Genomic DNA, 20689 nt, shown 5'->3' with positions numbered 1-20689 from the left:
CACTTGCAATTGTGAAGAAAGCTGCTCACAGCTGCAGGACGGGGAATCCCTGTCACAGTGCTGCTGCAAGGTTAAAAACAAGTGGGCCCTATGGTCAGGTTTTTCATTTATAATCTAGATTTTTTAAGAGAGCATTTAATTGTATTTACCTCTAGCTGTTTTTCATCGATGTTGAGAGGATCACCCTCGGGAAACAGTCAAGCTCTCTTCTCACCCTGTGTGAGACTTTGGTGATTGTTTCAGGTTGAATCTTTTGCACCCTAATTCAGAGATGTGCCTTTCCATCCCCTTCTTAACAACTGGAAAAGGAGAGGTCAGCTCTCAGTAGGCTTCATTAGTCCCTTAAGAGGCTTTCAGGACCCCATGGCATGCAGCACCGGGAGAGGCATCCTATCCGGCCTGAGATTTGGTGCCAGCCCTGTACACTGTCCCCAGAGCCCCGCCAAAGCCACCCCACCACAGGGCAGCTTTGTCTAGGCACCACACTTCCCAGGGACTATGGCAAGTGCTGACAGCTCTTGTGGGCTTGTTAGCCCAGTATCATCCATGGCTAGGTGAGGGCAGGGATGCTTTTGTTTTTTCCTAATTCCCTTCCAGTTAGACAAACTGTAAGAGGATGAATATAAACAAAGAGGGAGCAGTCTTTGTAATTTATGAGCAAACATTATAGATTATGAGCTGAGGGACAGGGCTCAAGAGGCAGCAGTTCAGCAGCCAGTCAGAATCACCAACTGAATTTTTCTTCACTTACTTTAGGGTTTTTAGTGCCCTCTGGAAGGACATCAACAAGATTTAGACACAAGCATATCACTGCTGTAATGAACACTGACAAAAGATTGAGACACTGGAACTGTTCTGAACTGGAATAGTTCTACTTTGGGAACTGCTACCATCATTACACCAGTTTAGAAAGCAATCCCTTTATAAGTGCTTTTACCCCCATCATGGATCACACCAGGGATTATAGCATTTTAATGACCTTGGTGACTAAATCGTAAAACATCTAAAAGAGTACAAAATCTAGGAGAAATTTTGGCTCCACTGAGGCCATAGAAAAACTCCTACTGACTTTGTTGGAGCCAGCATTTGAGCAAAATTCATCCTAATTTTCCAGGTATGGCTGGTTCCAGTCACAAAAAGGGGCTTATAATTTTGCCTCATACTCTTAACATGTGACTATGAGCAAACTTATACTTTTCATGCACAGATACTACAAACACTTCGAATTTTATTTCACTAAAGATGTTATGACCTGGAATACACTGTTTCTTTATGAAACATGCACCTTTTAATAGCGGTTACTGAAAGGGTGATATATATATGCCTATTTCTCCTGTCACCAAATAAAATGAAATTCATAGACCTGCTCTTAGCTAACTTGATACACTTTTTATGGCTAAATAAGGCCTTGAAAATGAAAATCTTCTGCCCTTCTCATGAGGTATATAGATCCAAATTAAATGAGCAAGTTACATTAAGGCACCTGCAAACCTTGAAAAGGGTGTATTGGCTAGTTCATGCTTCCTACGGATAATAAACTCACTCATCAACTGTCTTCTAGAGAGCAAGCCAAGGAAAGTGAATGTTGCCCTGCCTTAGCTTCCTTTATATGTTCTCAGTTTTCTGAAATCAGGCATATCTTCCACAGATAGGACTATAACAGATTGATAGATACCTTAGGATCAGTTTACACATGAAAAGGTAATGATTGATCCCTGGCTACTCCATGAACATCCATTTAGTTTGCTGTGCAATTTCAGAAGTAAATCAGAATAACTGGTTGAAAAATAAAAGGAGGTAAAAAAGCTCACCTTCCTTCAGCTTTAGAAAATATGTGTTGTGTTAGGAAAGGTGCTAACTGACAACATGTTTTACCTGCATGGTGATAAATATGACCAAGCCCCAACATTTTCTCCAATGTGCAGACTAGCCTTTGCAAGAGCCTGGAGAGATTCCCACTGGTCTCTGCAGGATTTGGCTTGAGCTCCTTTGCAGGAATGAGTTCATGCCAGTGGATGTAAATAGTCCCCTGGGGCTGCTGCTGCTGAGGTTTTTATGTATATGATAATGTGCTGGCTGGTACAAAGATGGGAAGTTGCAACCACATGTATGCATAACTCCACACCACTCATCCTTATCAGTAAGAGACCTTTGCAAGGACAGAAATGTTAACAGCCCCATAAACACGGGGGGACAGGCCACTAAACACCTCCTGCACCCTGATGGCCTCCTGGCAGCTAGCGGCAAAGCTGGCCCCTGGGAGCGTTGGGTAAGGTAGGCTGATGGCATCAGGAGAGCGCAGGACTCTTCTGACTCACAACAGAGCCAATAAAAGGCACTTCCTATGGAGGAGCCTCCCTTGCGGCTCACAATTTCCAGTGGTCCCAATGGTTGCTCACACTGTGTTATAGTCTTTTCCCTAGCTTGGCTCCTAGGCACCTCCTGGATAACAGAACTCAGCACCATCTGAGGAGCTCTTCTTCTAGCCTACAAATAACAGAAATCAAGTAATGTTTTACTCCCAAACTGTCACCAAATGTCTCTGTTTTTACATTCAGATCTGGAAGAAAATACAAGGGAAGCACAGTTTTCTACCCACAGCCTCAAAGGAAAAGAGGACAGCATGGTCAGCGGTCACATTTTGTTAGTCGAAGATCTGAGGTTATTCTCCTTCCCTTGCCAGATGCCAGCACTTGAAGTTAACTGAAATGAAAATAAGACTGAAAGGGCCCTTAATAATGATACGGTGCCTCCTCTTCACGTGTGCTCTTTATCGGTACTTACAGACATCTGAGCACCAAGTGGAGCCTTGTAGAATTGGCTGTTCTTCACATTTTTATGGACTGTTTTCTCACTTATTTCCTGTTTTCTTAGTAGCAGCCCCAATCCCATCCAGAACCAAGATAATAATTGCATTGGTATCTCTGCCAGCTTTGTTTCAACTCCCTTTCTACTCTTTAAACAAGCTTGGAGCTCCACTTATTCCCCTTCTGATACATAACTTCAGCAAAACTTGACTTGAGGCCAACAATATCTAAAAAAGGAAAAAGAAAGCTTGGGCAGAATAGGAAACAGGTAATTCTGCTGCTGTTGCAAGTGCTGGAACTTAGACTTAGCATTTTCTAATAACTTTCTCCAGCTGCCAGTTACTTGCTCAAAATGAAACACATATACCGCAGGGGGAAAAAGGCTGATGTGTTTCTAAGTTAAAAGAAATGTTGTCAAACATCTGTGTGCCACCTGGTAGCCTTGAACAAAATTTTCCCGCCTCCCAGCTGTCGCTTGCCTCGCTCTGCCTCCACTGGTCGCCACTCTCTTCTCCAGCAGTGGCTGCGTTTCAGTGGTTTTACATGTATAATGTCATGCCAGAACCTGTAGACTTCATTTTCATCAAGTCCAGACTCCCACTGGAGTTCACCTGGGCAAGCAGTCAGGAAAAGCGAGTGAGGACCTCAAAGCCCAGTCTGGAGCCTCAGAGTGCTTTGGGAGCCAGCAAGACCCAAGGCCCTGCTGTGGTACACAGCCTGCACACGAAATCCTCAGCCCCTTGAACGTCCACCCAGAGCAACAGGGAGGCCTACGTTCGTGTGGGGCAGCCCCAGCACCCCTCTGATTTATGAACAGAAAACATCAAAGGCCACCCAATCTCAGACTGCCGGCTCCCTCTCCTGGCAGAGCACGGCAGTGGGAACTGGAGGGGGCAGAGGGGGCTGCTCGGCACCCCGGCTGGCAGCGCAGGGGGAGCCCTGCCAGCAGCTTAGTGCGGGATTAGTGGAGCAAATCTATTCTAGCGAGGAACATCTGTAACATAGCTTTAGCCGCATAAAAAATAGGTGCTTGAGCACAGATAAAACTTCATTGCTGAGCATTATCTGCAGCCCTTAAGGTTGGGGGTAGTGCAGTTCATTCTCTAATGCTTTGACACCAGGCTGGCTGGGCTGCAACTCCGCTCCAACACCGCGCGGCCTTCCCCTGTTTGCTGACTGTAAACACACGGCCCACACGGTGCTTCCCCAGCCTGTAACTTATTCCTGGAGAAACACTCAGATACTGTTGAGGTGAACCTGTCATTGTGGCAGGTAGCGTATGGCATAGGGGCTCTCATGAGCAGCCTCTGGGCCCCACAAACGTGCTGCATTTCCATACATGAAGGTGCAGCCTCCTCGCCAGGAAGCATTCATAGCATCCCAGCGTGGTGAAACACGGGCCAAAGCCATGTCCCTGGACATGATATCCACATCAGCACCAGGCACAGAGGGTGACGCCTGCTGCCTTGGCACTCGTGCTGTGCCATGCCAGGGAAAGCTGGCTCAAACTGGGCCTGGGCTGGCCTGGCCACACCAGCCACAGAGAGCCACCAGGCCCCAGGTGCTCCTGCGGGCACAGCTCTATGATGCAGTGGCTTCCAGCCCCTGCCAGGACTTTTTTATCAGCTTGCTTGAGGGTTTTTTTAATTTTCAGCAGAGTTTATGGCTCATGTTTATGAGGAGGAGTGGCTCACAGATGGGCATGCTGTTTTCTGTTGTGGTTGCGTTTTCGTTTAGGTGTTGCATCGGAGCAGTTTTCCAAAGCTGGTGATGCTCCTTTGCAGATCAGTGATTTGCTTCAGGATGCCCCTCACTCTCCTGCACTAACTGCAGCTCCTGCTGAAGTGGTAAGGCTGAAGTATGGTCTTTCAGGCCTGTGAAGGGAAGATCAAGCTGCACAAAAGGGATTTATTTGGGCTGAGGCTGGGGCCAATAAAATGGCTCATTGTAAGTTTACCATTCTGGTCATAGGAGACTTTCTGTATATTAGTCAGAATGAAGTTATTGTTTCTTCCTCAGGGAAAGAAAAGAACATATTGAAAAAGAGAGAAAAGACAAAGAGGAAAGTGTGCTTCTGGATTTTGCAAATATCTCTAAACGTCACTACAAGATTTTACCTGCACACTCACCAATTTCATGTTAGGCATGGCAAGTAACTTATCTTTGCCTTATAGTAATGGAAAATGTTCTTGAAGAAACAAAGGTTCTTCTCTGGCAGATACTCATCCAGTTCCTTAGCTAGTGCACATTCCTGCAGCCATCATCAGGCTGTAGTAGTATGCTGTCCTACAGTTAGGTTATTATTTGCTCAAAATGGGTTTCAGTTAAAGGTATTATAAGAAAGTGTAAGTCTATTTGTGCCCTGGAAAACAGTGGTTCGTTTTCTTCCTTTACCTCTGATCAGTATTTTGTCCCTAGAAGTAATTACAGCCTTGTGATAAAACCAAGGCTCAAAATGAATGTACTGTATTCAGAAATATGTCTCACAATCGATCACTAAGTGTTGGGGAACACTCCCAGCTAACACAGCATTACTGTTACCTGATTATACGTAGCTGTATTAATCAGATAGAGGATATATTTTCAGACATCTGAATATGTTAATGTTTTTTCTCAGAACATTATCTTTTAACTCTGTACCTACTTTTCTCAGTTTGCACATTTTCTTAAAGTATAGAAAGAATATTTATGTACTTCAGGTTCTGATTCCCCACAGCTCAGGATGTGGCCCATTGCTGTGGTATGTGACACAGCTAGTATTGAGAAAAAGGGAGGTTACACATAATGCTTTTTTTTTTCCTTTTTATTTATTTATTTTCACCTGCTCTCCAGCCAGACTAGGTAATTAGCTTGAAATTTGAGAAACAGTTTGTGGTCTCAGATGGAGAAGGCAAAGATGAGTCAGTAAGGAGGAAATTTTCCAACCTGGAGCAGCACTGGATAAAGCGGTGGTGTTGGCCCTTCTGAGCAGCAGCAACCCTGGCAGCAATTCCTCCTCTGAACCTGAAAGTCTGCATTTCCTGAATCGACAGGCCCAGAGCAGGGCTTGCTCTTACCACCATTACTCATGTCAGAGCCTTAGTCACGTCACTGACTACACGTGTGGTTTATGTCAGTGCACAACATGGTTGGTACCTGTTTTGTAGCCACGAGAACAGTAAGCAGTCATTTCACTAAACTTTGTAATTGATCACTAAGGGATGTGACAAACTTCTCCTTTAATCAGAGTCCCTAAATCAGAGCTGATTGGAAAGGGAACTCAGCTAGAAGCAGTTGGGGCTGATACAAAAATAATGGGGCAAAATAATGGTATGGCTGCTTCTGTGTAGCAGATCAGTTTAAATGCTGGCCTCTTTTAACCCTACAATTTTTTACATGAGTAGAGTGGTATGTGTGCCCATAGGCATACATGGCAGACTGCAGCTGGGTACTAACTCTCTGTCTTGTATTTTTGCAGATCAGTGCCACTCTGGGTAGAGCCGTCATTCTGCCTCCCAAGCACCTGTTCAGGAAGAGATCTTAAAACACATTGTTTCATGTAAAAAACATTCAGTCTTTGGCTTCCGGAAGCTGATGTAGAAGGACAGCACTGCTCTTCCTTAGTTTACAGACCAGTTTGGCCACACAGCTTGCTAGGTAAGGACAGGCCAGCACACTTGTATTAGTGCCAGGAATATTGCTACTGATGGAGCTGACTGAACCATGTTGTATCAGCTGCATCCATGTCAGAGAAGCATGTCCAAGACTAGTTGCAGCTAATAAGGCTCTATTCGAGGGGAGAAAAAAATGACAAGGGATTGAAATTTAGCACAATTTCAAGTACAGAACAAGCATTATGAATAGATGAGCCCTAATAATGCTAAGGTCTTCTTTATATACAAACATTTTCAGTGGCAAGAAAAAGAGAAATTCAGACAATAATAGAATGAGCTAAAACAAACACTTCTTCCAAGTGGAGTTTTTCTGTATTTCCCGTGGGACTGAATTGAATGGGGGAAGACACACACACACACAAAAAAAAAAAAAAAAAAAAAAAAAAAAAAAAGGAAGAGCGCAAACTGCTTGCAACACAGAACAAACCCTGAGTGCCAAGAACAGGCTCCAGATTTTTTTTTAAGATGCCTGGCTCTTATCTCAGCCCTGATTCATCACAGTTTAATCTCAAAATTATTCAGAATTCAAGGACCTTGCTCCTATGGGGTTAATGGGTTATGTTCAGCATTGAAACCCATGACACAAAGAGCTGCTTAATTATTCAATCCAGACCGGTTTTGGTGGTTAATGGAAATAAAAATAGCAACAGGAACAATTACATTGTTTTACATGATTTACATTTTGTAGGTGAAATTATTTTTTCTTTTAACTGTGTAATCCAGGACTGTGCACAGGAAGGAGGGGGCCCATATAAAGGAGGGGTCAGGCTGCTTGTGACACAGAGGATCAGCATGCACATGACTGAAGAGGAGGAAAAGGAAAACACTGCCATAAAAGTGACAGTAGGGATGAAGAATTGTCGTGAATGTGTAATGCACCCCTGAAAAGATGCAGGAGAAAACATACCAAGCTGGAAGTCTTATCATATCTGGAGTCTCACTATTCCAAAGCAGGAATTAATTTAAAGAGAAGAAGCTGCTGCTCTTGTTGGCTGACATCGCTTGTTCATAAACACAGGAAAGAAAAACACTGAAGTGATATGGTTACCATAATTACTATCTTTGTTCAAAAAACATGGTGGTTTTCCACCCTGAATTCAGTTCAAGCAGCCGTTGCAGCTAGTACCAGCCAGGAGCTAATGCCACACACTGCAGCTACTCTGGCAGCAAATGCAGTAAACCTTGCACTTCAAACGCACCATACAGGATGTCAAGGCATACTACAGATACAGGAGCACAGAAGTATTATCTACTGTTGCTGTTACAATGAATTTGTGTGTAGCTAACCAAGGATACATTGCCAAACCAAGCCTGGCAAATGCATGCCACTCCAATAGCAAAGAAAGCCCATAGAGTGTAGATTCTAAACATGGGGTTTCTGTGAAGGCTCAACCTTGGCATTTAATTAGTTGAGCCCTATTTGGAGGGCATGCTGTGGCACTAGGTTGGAAATTGACAGGTCGAAGAAATAAACAGGATCATTTTAAGCCAAAGTCATCACCAAATGCAATACTGCTGTGTAAAAGGGATATCAAATCAGGGTAATCAAGCCCAGCCGTGTCAGCCTCTTGTCTTGCTGTGGCTGCCCAGGGGATAGGCTCAGGACAAGGCTTTCCCAGCTGGAGGAGGCAGTGAAGCCCTGGTTAAACAGGTATCTGTTTGGTTTTGGATAAAGCTTAAAGCAAAGCTGCTTAAATGAGTTGCTGAGTTGATGAAACCTTGCAGTTCTGGTTGCTGGTCTCCTCCTTTCTCACTTCGTTTTGCTGCAGTAACTGGTCTGTCTTGGTAGATTTGTTTGTAAATGCTCATTTACAGTTTACCCTAATTTAAAAATTGAAGGGGGGAAAGCTTTTAAGCCAAAACAGTTTTCGAACCTCTTTTGTTTTTAAAAAATCTTTCATGTTTTAGGTACACAAGCCAGAGTTACTTAAAGGACCAAATTTGGGATGTTTGGGTTCAAGTTCTGATTCACAATTCATCTCTGTTTTCCTCCTCTCTGCTCCTGACCCCCTTTTTTTTATTGTGTACTTGAAAAGGAAGGGAATGAAAAGGAAAATAAATGTTAGAATAATTGCATACTAGTTGTTGTCTTTTCCTCTAAACATGTGAGAAAGTGGGGATTTTTTCTTGAAATTTTTCAAAACAAGTTAGTTTTGGCTGTATACCTTTCCGTGGTATTTCACATTGCTCACTTACTAGGATAATGTTAATATTTGGATAACCCAGGAATGAGAGGACAGTGGTCTGTTCTTGTAGAATTAGCATAAAGGTGTGCTTGATGGAAAATATCAAAGGAAAGCTTAAGTGTGATTGTTTTGTGTTAGGCACAGAAGGTGAAGAGTTACTCTCCGGGCCACAAGATGTAAGGGGTTGTTCTGCAAGTGGCAGTGGAGGAAAGGGAGTCTTGTGCTTCTGTCACAAAAGGAAAAGGATTACCGTGCAAATGATGTTCAAGGAGAAGGATTAGGCTGTAAATGACAGAGAAGAGAGGTCATTGTACGTACGTCATGAAAGGAGAGGGTAGCGTGACATAGAGTGGAAGGGATCCTTTGAAAGTCAACACGAGAGGAGGGACAATTGTGCAAGTGGGACTGGAAGACAAGATTTTATATGGGGGAAAACAAGTAAAGAAAGAAGGAAATGGCTGTACTGCTAAGCAAAGAAGCACAGTTTATTTCACAGTCAAACACTTACAATTTTCAGGCAAAGCCCCCATCTCTATGGAGTCCTGTGCCACTCTTTAGTTTAAAGGAATACACCAGAAATACTTGGAGCAAAAATTGAATAATGTTATCTCAAAAGATACTTTGTCACCTTGACATCAACTCAGCGCAGAAGCGCTGTAGGTCTGGTGAGCTTCCAGCCCTTTCCTTCATGGTTAAGATTTCTAGTCTGCCAGCAATAAGATAGATCGTCCATATCTACAGAGAAGCAGTGCAAGCCTAGGCAGAAGACTTTTTTGGTTTCCTGAATAAAAGAAAGAGAATCCTCTTCCATAAGAAAAATATGTATGAAACAAAAAGTTTTAACTTCGGTTATGACAGTGAGAAGTGTTTCTCTCTATTCAAGTATTGATCCACGTTTCCATACAGCACTGGTCAGTGTGCCCCCACTTTGGCTGTCCTTTTGTACGTTGTTAGGTAATGGCATGTTTGGGTTAGGGCTGTGGTGCACTGCATTGGTTTTGTGTAATGAGAAAGTAGAAATAAGATCTGAAAGTACAAATTATTTCTGTCTTTATTCTGTCTTGAACCAATATCTGATACAAGACTTCCCGATTATTTTGGGGTTGGTTTGTCTTCATGTGATGATCCTGACCTCTAGTTATGCATAACATGTCGCTCTCAAATGTAGTGCAACACTTTGTACCAGGAACCGCATTTCAGAGAAGGTGAAGCTGGGGTCAAAACATTCCTGCTAATTGCACTGATTGCAGGAGAGTTATTCCATGATTGAATTTGGTGTCTGGTGTTAAAGGGGTTAGCTGCTAACTGCCTTTAAGGACGACCCAGAAAAAGGAGGCTAGATAGTAACTCCCTGCCCAAGCACGTGCACACACACACACAGATAAGCGTTGCTAAACTTTTGGGGGAGTGTGATATGTAAGGAGTAAGTCCAGGTTGAGCTATGCAGGGGCTTGGAGGGTGATACACAGCCAATCAGTGATAGAAAATTGGTTTCTCTATGTCCATTAATTTTGTACTGTTGTTACTGTGTAGATTAAATCTAATATATTGATCTGATTTCTTCAAATCAGGCCTTTAAATCAGTGAAAGGGCATGGCCACCAGCTCATTCCTGCAGTTACTACGATGTTCTGACTGTTCTCATCTTCCACAAAGCTTATCTGCTATTACCATGATCCCACCAGGCAGCATATAGGTTTCCTTCCTGACCTGACTTTTTTGTATTTTTTTCCCCATTGATCAGTCCATAATCTTTCTTTTAGTTGAAAATCTCACAAATGGGGCAAGGAGAGCCACACAAGCTCTAGTGCATGCAGACTATCACAGACTAGTTCTGGCTCAGTAATGTGCAATGTCAAGGACAAACAAATCCTGTCTCTCCACTATAATTTATGATTTGATATATCAGGGAAAGCATCAGTTCATTATCCTACTGTAATTGGGCTCCCTTTCTTCCACTTTTCCCAGAAATCCTTGCTCCCGAAATCTTTCCTTCTCAGACATCCAGGCTCTGAAAATTGCCTGAACAATACCTCATTTTGTAAATGTTTCTGTTGCCTGAGTCATCTTGTACCTTATTGCTGAGAAGAGTGCAGTCCTGCAGAGTAAGGGGAATTGCCTAGGGTTTGGGAAGGCTTACCAGCTTGGGCTGAAATTCATGAATTACGAAACAGGATAGCCATTTGCATCAACCTGAGATTGCTTGACTTGCAGAGAGCTCTTACTAGTGGCTACCTCAGGAGACTGAGAAAGTTGCAGTCTATCTAGTTTTAAGAGTTATTCTATCTGTGCAGGGAGGAAGAAAAAAAAAGGGGGGGGGGGGGGGAACCATAAATGAGATTTTAGCTGACAAATGTTTTGATTTGAGTTCTTTGGGAGGATGCAGCAAAATTGTCAGAGTGACTTTCTGTGCTGAGGTCCAGCTGCTCTTCTCCTTTGGCTGCTGTGTCTTCCCACCAGCAGCAGGAAGGCCAGGCTCCATTTGAAGCCCTTGGTTTCTGACAGCATGCAACTCCTGCCCCGCAGGTACGCTGCCGTAAGTACTCTGCCTTCGTGTACAATACGCCTTTGCTGAGTGGGTCAATGAGGAGGCAGAAGATAACCCCAGCAACTGAAGTTTAGCAGCTCTGGTTCACTGCTCAGCAAAGTCAGTGGGCTTCAAAAGGAAAGGAGCAGGGTATAAAGACCAACCCGATTCAGTGTAATTCTGTTGTTCTGTAATTCAAAGGAAAAGGTGGAGTAAAACCAGCTAAGAATCTGATTCTGAATGATGCAGGCAAGTTTGAAACATGCTTGTAACTGTTATTTATGTAACTTTCAGGTAACTAAGGCTGACTTCTAAAATGGCTTCTGTAAAAAGCTCTACAAAACATCCACAATGCAATTTGCAACCGCTCCCCTGTACCAGTGAGCGGAATGGGCTCACAGCACCTTTCCCAAGAGGAAGGCAGTGACCATGGAGCAAGTTTTGCACTGAAATCAGGAGAAACTGTAAGTTTTGGCCTGAAGCTTGTCAAGTTTAGAATGAGTCAATGTTGACTTGAACCCAATATCTATAAGCAAAATCAACATAATTCTTGCAAAAATAAAAAATGTTATCACCAACTGCACGCAAACAGTGTCAACCCTGCAGTACAAGCACGGTGGCAAAATATCTCAGGCCACGTTTCTGGTGCTGCTGCAAAGCATTTGTGACGAGACAGAAGTGGGTGGCACAGACCCCATCGAAGCTGTGGTCAGGCAGCGGATCATTAGGTCTGTCCCTTACTGACACATCTCTCTGAGGTAGGAACAGCTTTTCAGTTAGGTAAATGCTCCATGAGGTGTTTTTGCTTGCAAAGGAGTTGATTGTGACCTAATTAAAGGTGATCTAGTGGCACAGAGTTCTTCTCACAGGCTGGTATTTTGCAACCCAAGGCTTCAGCTCAGATCCCCTGTTCAGAAATAGATCTGAACACAAGGCAATGGGAAATAATTTTCTCGTTAACTCACCTGAGCTGTCAGGGATTCTGTTTTCTCTGTTAAGGATGATGAAATTGCTAACCCCAAAAGCTCCCTGCCCTTCATTTAGGGATTAGTGACTTCATCAACATGAGCAGAACAAACACAGAGCTCTGAACTGAGATCTTGGCAAGTTCAAAGCTTCCCAGTCCAAGATGAGAAAATAAGGAAACACAGCAGCAACACTATTTGAGCCTTTTAACAAATGAAGGGACCTACAAGCTAATGATAAAGGCTTTGGAGCCAATCAGCCAAGCTCATCCCTGCTGTAAACCTGGTATTCTTCCAATTCAAACAACAGAAAAGGGGCAAACAAGAAAAATCCTTGGTAGCAAATGTGATTAGATGAAGCAAACAGTAAAGGCTCCACTGTAACTGCAGTTCATCACGCAATTAGTTTCTTAACAGCTTCACCATTCAGACGGCCTCTTCCCTGGCGCAGTGCCACGCCAGCCAAATAAATCAGCTCTGCATGCACAGCTGTCAGTGCGAGCTGTGTCTCCAGGCTTCAGGGGCTGAGCTGGAAGGCTGGATTGAAAGGGAGAGGGGAGAGAGGCCCCAGTAGGTAGGTGGAAACAGGGTGGGGAAGAGAGGATGAGGTAGCCAAGTAGCACCGGCCTGATTGCACGGGGTGTCCAGGAGTCCCTAGAGAATGAAGGGGCTCACCAGAAGCATTGTGTTAGCGAAGGCCCTCGTGTCTCTGGCTCTGCTCACCTGAGAGCTGCTGCCTTCAGAAAAAGGAGCTATCACCAACCAAGGCAGCAGTCGCTTGTAAGCGGGGCAAAACCAGAACAGTGCTCTAAGGCAAGGCTCAGATGGGCACAGCTGGGTTTGGGGCTCCTAGGATGAAGTAAAATCTTGTTTGTTTGTTTGTTTGTATGCTTCACAGCAGTGCTGCTTTTCAAAGGCGACTGAAAATTATTTGATAGAATCCTTTTTGCCTGTAAACTTTTTTTTTTTAATAAATAACTATCACTGCATGTTTCAATTATGTGGGGGAAAAAAATCACAGTAGACATTTTTCTTAAATCTGGAGGATGGGAGGCTATTTCAGTGTAGTTATCTCAATATTTATTTTCTCTTATATGATTTTAGAATGTGTAGAAAGAACAGAGCTATGGTCAAAATGATTTAAGATGGGGGGCCAGGTTATTGTAGGTGTTTACGGAACAGGAGCAGAGTTGACATTTTCTGTAATAAGTGTCTGTTTGGTTTGAGGGGGGGTGGTGGTGGTGGTGGTTTTGTTTTCTTTTGTTTTTTGGGGGGGTGGGAGGGTGTTGAAAACTAGCCAATAAATGTTTACTAAAAATACTGTTTTGGTCTAAAACCAAAGAAGAAATTATTTAAATTCTTTGGGAAAGTTTGAGTACGTAACATGCCTCATAACTCCCCTAGACCAGTGTGGAAGAGATTGTACTGCAACAACATTTTGGGATTGAACGAGCTACTTAGCCCAAGGCATCATTTAAGGTACTTTCTTATTTAACACAAACTGTGTTATTGCTTATATAAGAAATCCTACTCTACAACTATTTGTAGTGTAATACCACTGAAGTTAGGGAGTTGACACTGAGGACGAATTTGTGCTCTTACTGTGTTCTTCACTTCATTTGACGTCAAAACCAGAATCACTCACAATTAGTTATTTATCAATGTTAAAAGTTTGGCACTGCTGGGGGGGGGGGGGGGGGGGGGGGGAGCATTAAAAGCTGATCACGGGAGTTCCTGCTCAAGTCTATACCTGCCAACCCAAAGCAGTGCAACAGCCACGATGGCTTCAACTGATAGTTGTAGATAAAATGCTCTGGCCTGCAAACCAGCTGGGTTTAAAATAGCAAGCAGTGTTTGCATTTAGATACCTAATTTCTCTACTTGAATTCATGCAGTGGAACTACCATTAACTCATAACTCAAATACTGAAGTACTTTGTGAACAAAAAGACTCTGTGCCCTGCCTTTGGCTTCAGTGGGAATGGCTCCCAGCTTTCTGAAGGCCAGATGTTCGCCCTATCTTGTGGCGATATTTTGTTCCTTTATTTAAAGCAAAGGTTATTGTTTTTTAAATGGGAAAGAGAAAATATGTCTGAAGCCTACAAATATATCTGAAGATTTTTAAAGTCCATTTTCAGCATTGGTGTTCAAGTCACCTGTCCACAGATCTAAAGATATTTTAGGATACGTCTAATATACTAGAAGAAATGGACCTACCCTTTAAAACTGAGCCTGTGTTCTGTGTGACACTGATTTTGAAATTACAGCTGATAAAAATATAGTTGTAAATTATTTTTAAGTACTTAACTGTATTTATGTTCTTACTTTTAATAATAAATTCCCACATTTCAATGGCTTCTGACCAGCTGTACTGGAACCAAATCCACAGGGAGTTAAGACTCTTCACAATACTCCTGACCCAAAATCCGTCAAATCTCACGTTTTTTTAATTTTTGTTTTATTTTTTTAATGTACCTACAAGGCTAAGATAGTCATCACAAGAACCAGACACATAGACTGAGATTTCAATCTTATTTACAACAGCATAAATGAAGTAACTTCACTGAGGCCAAGGGAGTTACTCTGGATTTACACTCATCACTCTAACAAATATATATATATTTTAAAAAATAAAAAATAGTGCTGGTTAGGACATTGTTAGATTATTTTATCACTGAAAACATGATGGAGCTTTTTTTTCCTATTTGCAATATATATATATATATAAATATATATATATGTTTTTACACATCTTCAGTGAAAGTGTATATTACATTTTGAACAGAATTCCCATTTTCTATGAAAAATGGAATTTTATATTTTTACAAAGAATTCCATATACTTGCAAACTATTTTCTTTAGGAAAACTCTTCTGATGGAAATTTTATGACCTGCTATAAGCCTAACTCATAATTCATACAAATCAGACAGTGCTCAGCAGATGTTCAGGAAGGAGCAAACCAGTGAAAAACCTAAATGACACATGCAATCCTGTGTGGTTACACTTGAGGTTCTTGGTGTGAAAACAGGCGGGATGGGACAGCAGCTAAGGCAGAATGAGTTAGGGGAGTTACTGATTTTTTTCATTCAGTAATGCACCTAGTGTTTTTTTCAAGGAGGAAAATAAAATGGTTTCAGATCAAATAAGAAATGCACCAGTTCCACTCTTAGAGAGATATTCCTGAGTGCTCCTTACCCCAGCTGTTGTTAAGTCTAGCTCATTTTTATATGCGAAGTGAAAAATTTTACATCTTAGAACATGTCAAACTATATAGCTATAACTGTTCAAGAAGTTTGACTTGAATTTGGCAAAGATCTCTGTGACTCTGAAACTGCCATTGGCAGTGAATAAGATGATTGAATGGGAAAAGTCTGAATCTGAGGGATATTCCGAAACGTAGCCTCGGGAGCAGCTTTCTCTGGGTCTCAGGACAAGCCACCAGGGCCAGGTCCTCACACGTACTTGCTTTTCCTAGAAAAGCAGTGTTTTGAACATCTCAGCTACAGTGTCTCTGTATTAATTCTGCAGTTGTATCACTGCACAAATACATGAAGGACCAGCTGGATTAATGTAGATGCACAATTCTAAAGAGCAAGGCCCAGTGCTTTCTTCACTGCAGCCACTGAAAGAAAAACCTGACAGTATTTACACGTAAACAAACATCCCCCTTTTTTCTCCAAAATGTAGAATTTCCTGCACAATGATGAAACTCCGCATTTTCTTATGTCGTGTCCCATTTCCCTTCAATATTCTAGATGCAAGGAGGAATACACAGTGTTTGATCCGCCTTCCCTTTGTAACTTTGCTTTACACCATTGCAGACTGGTGCTGCGGAAGCCTTTCCCAACCCAGGGATGCCGGCGGATGGATGGATGGACCGGATGTGTGCCTTTCCTGCAGCAGCCGGCTCCAAATGCTCTGCAGCTCATCACGGCATCAGAGCTACGGGAAACGGCCAGAGCTGCTGTTCAGCCATTGATCCCTTCCCCTCCCTCCTTCCCTCTCGCGCTCTCCCTGCTGCCTGGGGGCTCGCCTGCCTCGCTGGGCGCGCGTCCCTTCTGCAGGCATGCGGAGATTGTGGTTCCTGGTCCGGGGGGAGAGGTGGAGGCGGCAAGGAGACGGCCTGTGTTGGTTTTGCATCACAGTCTTTCAGTGACTCCACGTCAGTAAAAAGAAAGAAAACAAAAAAAAAAAAAGGAAAAGGAAAACAAGAGGCTGTGGCTGCTGTCAGAGCCTTTCCACAGTAGCGAGTGCATCTGCTTTTTCTGACCTCTGAAGCAAATCAATATGGTTTTAAATGGTTTCCCTGATGCCTAGATCTCTTACCTTGCACTGCTGTTATTCCAGCCATGCTATTACCTGGTCATTCCTTCCTCTTCTTTTCAGACTCTCTCACTTGGCTGCTTCTCTTTGCCTTCTCTTAAAGACACACACAAAATGCTCACTGGAGCAGCTCAGTTTTGCTCATGTGTTTTCTCATACACACAAATGTACACACACAAACATTTCCCACTGCTTGCAGCCACACACACTCACTGCAGTGTCTGTCTGTATCTCCATCTCTTTCGCTCATATGCACGCACTGCCTAGCTGAGCGCTGCCTAAGCAACATCTGCTTATCAGGAGTTTTTCCTCTGATGCCGTGGTTAGTGAAGGAGTGCTTATGTTTCTTTAAACCTCTGTCTGCCAGAGATACTTGAGCTGGAAAAAAAAAAAAAAAAGGAGGAGAGAGAAAAAATAAATAAATAATCTGCTCAGCTCCAATCTTTTCCCGCTCCCATACGCACCTATCCCCATTGGGGCAGACATGCTTGAGTATAAACCTATCACTAGTGCTAAAAATAAGACCTCCATGCAGCTAAACCCACGCTTTTGGGACTGCCCTATTTTTTTTAGATCCTGCCTAATCTAGGATTTGGATTGTTCAGAAGATGAGGTATTCCTGATGGTATGAAAAGCTGTCAGAAATGCTTATGCATCATCTAAGTATATTGACGTTTGGGTGCTGTGTATAGAGAAGCCAGCCCTCCATCAGTGCAGTCAGCTCAGGCAGGAGTCCCCTGAATGCCCTTATCCCTTCAGCGGTGCACAGAAACGCCTTAGCTGCTTAGTCCAGGCAGAACTTTCAGCTTACAAATCCAAAACACTTTTTCCAGCATGGTCACAGTATTTCTTATTTATTTCTACCATGTATTGCTCTCTCACTAATTTTTGCGTTTTGTGATGCCTTTATATGCCTAGTCACCCACTCAAAGCACCTAGGAGATCATTATTTGCTTCTGATTAGCACAGTGCATTTGAGCAGCATGCTAGAGGCAAAAATTTTAAATTTATCAAAACTGCAAATATTCTCCCATTGACCTCTGGAAAATGCATTACATTACAAAGTACTTTCAAAGAAAGCTAGAAAGGAAGAGGATAGAGGTCATGAGTTTGCACAGAGGTTTATGATATTAAAAAATTAATAGTAAATGGTTGCTTGGAATTCCGCTTTGTGAGTAAAGCAGAAAGTTTTTTTAATTTTTTTTTCCTTTATAGTAGGAGTGGAGGGACCAGATTATGATACTCCTGCCCATTTTCTGTATCACTTTGCTTACTTTGCTAGAAGAAACACTGAAGTGAATGAGGTTGCTTGTGGTGCATATTTTTCAATCATCTGCCAAGATTCGAATATGTAGTCTAATGTATGGCAACAGCCCAGGGTGAGAGACACAGGAATTATTCATGATCTTTCTTCCAATGTGAAAGACTCCTTCTATAACCTCAGCTTAATGACTCTGCATTTAAGAAGTAAATGGTTTTCACCAAGGAAAGTAAGAAGCAGCCAAATTTGCTTGGAGAAAATAACGGTAGTATTAAGACAAGTGATATCCCAATGGTGAGGTATTCCTGAGAAGTGCATTGAGGAAAAAGATGCGATGTTATGCAGGTTATTTGAGCTGGTTGCTCTCTTACCCTCACCAGTAAGAGTAAATATACTCTTTCACTAGAGAAGACTGCAGTTAAATGTTGGGTAATGCTGGCCAAAAAACAAATTCTCCACACACAAGATGGAAGCTTATGGCCTGCCTCATCCTTATTCTCCACAAAGCTTTTCTGCAAATATTTGTTTGCCTGGCAGGCGTGACTCCTCTCTAATCTCCTGTCATAGATCCAAAAATGGTGGTGTCCTCTCAAAGCAAGTCAAAAGCTTCAAAATAATTTATCTTATCCAAGCAAGAATGTGCATGGATTTTAGCTCAGTGTTCAAATTAGCACTGCTGTTGTAATGAGGAAAGTCACAGAAGCAACCTTTGAGCAGCGTTCTTACTGCATTCCCCATTGCTGGTGTTCGGTGTCTGAGGACAGGAGAAAAACCACAAGGAGAAGCACTACGGCTTCTGACTGCACCCAGTCACTCATAGCCTTACTCTTCATATGCGTATCTAATGTGCTAAACACAGTCAAGAACGTAGCATATAGCGATAGCCATGATGACTACTAGCATATAAAGTTCATGGGGAAGAAAAAGCATTCCTCCATCTCACAATGGTTGTTGTGCCATTGCTTAGCTGGTTCCCTCATCCCTGGCTATTGCTTCATTGCACTTGGTCATAAATGAAAGCTATCTAATGCTAATGATCATAGTGCCCACCCTAACCATGCATTCGAAATATTAATAAAAATAATTTATGTCATGTGACTGCTTTTTAACTAGCTGCTTTCAGGACTTTAGATCAGGATTATAAAAGACGTGCATTTATAAATTATTAGCCTTGAGCACATAAGCACTGCATACTATGGGGAGCACTTTTGTAGCACTTTAAATTAATTTATTGTTATTCATTCCAGCTGTCTGTGATGTAAACCTTTGGCTATAAATTTGTACCATCATCCAACACACCATTAAACTAAAGTGGTGCCCGTGCTGGAGCATATAATAAAACATATGAATAAGATTTCTGTGGGGACACTTTTTTTAAACTCTCTTCTTAGTTAATGACACAAGAAAAGTGAGATAACATAGTCACCCTGTAACTATGCATTCATTAAAATACATCTGGTGGGGGGAGACTTTCAAATTTGCACTTCTATTGAATTCTGACTCAATGTTTTTCTTTACCCGATTGTTTCAATTCGTATCCTATCTCAAGCAAAAGGCTTTGCCAGAACCCGTCATGAAGTCACTAGCTAAGACTGTGAGAGGATTTTGTTGGACCTGAACTTCTCAGCAGTGGAAATAGATCCTGACCACTGAATTACAGAAGTACAGGAGCAGAGCAGTTTTAATGTCTTATCTCCTCTGCAGGCAGACATTCTTTTTCCTACAGATCACCATTATGGTAACAAAACCTTATCTGCATGACTAACACCATAATGTCTTAATCCACTTAACAGTATAGATACATTTCATACCAGCCCATCGGGATACAATTTCCTAAACTTTGAAGCAAGTAGCGGTCGTGCAGTACGCTCTACCAAGCGGAGTTAGAACCTCACCGCTTTTCTCTCTCCGTATAGGTCTCATCTTGCTCACGTGCTTTTTAATACTTTATGTCACTTTTGTGGCAGATGATCTCTGCTAAACCTGCTCAAAAGAAGTCTTGCCCATCTCATGTTTCTACTGGTTCCAGTAAGAGTTGGGCTGCTTAAAATTTTGTAGATTTAGACTCTTGCTCCGGATACCAAATATAGCTATAGGAAAACAGAGGCTAAAATCTGGATGTCAGATTCATGGCTGACAGAATATAGCACAACTCTTTTAATTTGTACCAGCTGATCACATATTGCATACTTTTCATATCTTATGCTTTCACCCAGTGGCAAGGCTTTTGGAAAATTGACTAAGAGTGGAAAAAACATACTCAAAAATGATACAGTTTTTATTTTAACTAAACTCATTAATATAAAGATTAATTTGATGGAATAAAGTGTTTTTTTTATTTTATTTTTTTCTGTTTGTTACTAAATCTTCCCTAAACTTCAAGGTTTGGGAATCTGAGTATTTAATTTGGGGTCCTCTCTAAATAATCAACAGGATATCTGCACTACTTGGGAATATGTGTATTATTACCCAATAACTGCCCTTTACATACCAAAAAATAATATTTATCTATAGGAAGACTATATAGCAAGGTAACCACCCTGCCAGGGAACTTTCTTTTGATACCAATATCTAGAAATACAATAGTCCAAATTTCTTGGAACATTTTCAAGAGAAACCTCAAAAAGGAGCCTTTAGGACACACCAGAACTGAATTCTGCTCCAGATACTTGAACCATAATGGTGTTCTTGCAAAAAAATTGACACTTCTTGGCTCTTACGTACCATACAATAAATACTGTCTGATTTGTATGCCACAAACAAGCAAGAACCTTATGTGGAGAAGAGGGGACTTTTACCCTGTACAAGAGTGGAAGATGATACTGGTGTACAGAAGACAGAAATCAATTGATTTGTTTTTGTTTTTTTTTTTGCACTTTTAGGAAAAACAGGTGAGCAGCCAAATTTACCTGGTAATGTTAACCCTGCCTCTCTGAGCAAAACATAAATTACTACCAGGTAACAACTT

At 42.1% G+C, this 20689-nt stretch overlaps 1 long non-coding RNA gene across 2 annotated transcripts in view; it reads left to right on the top strand.

Annotated features, from left to right (window-relative positions):
* Positions 1 to 16217, top strand: part of LOC118244402 (uncharacterized) — a 50601-nt gene extending 34384 nt beyond the window's left edge. The window contains exons 3-6 of one of the 2 annotated variants that reach the window (XR_004777532.2): positions 6265 to 6443; positions 11467 to 11636; positions 13542 to 13616; positions 15959 to 16217. This is a non-coding gene — a long non-coding RNA (uncharacterized LOC118244402). Of the gene's footprint in view, positions 1 to 6264; positions 6444 to 7183; positions 8339 to 11466; positions 11637 to 13541; positions 13617 to 15958 lie in introns of those variants that run through there. The other variant, XR_004777531.2, reaches the window with a different exon arrangement.
* The last annotated feature ends 4472 nt before the right edge of the window (positions 16218 to 20689 follow it).

Source organism: Cygnus atratus, chromosome 7 (assembly GCF_013377495.2).
Source record: "Cygnus atratus isolate AKBS03 ecotype Queensland, Australia chromosome 7, CAtr_DNAZoo_HiC_assembly, whole genome shotgun sequence".
NCBI lineage: Eukaryota > Metazoa > Chordata > Aves > Anseriformes > Anatidae > Cygnus > Cygnus atratus.
Note: the sequence above shows the minus strand (reverse complement) of the source record. Positions and strands in the feature narration are given on the sequence as shown.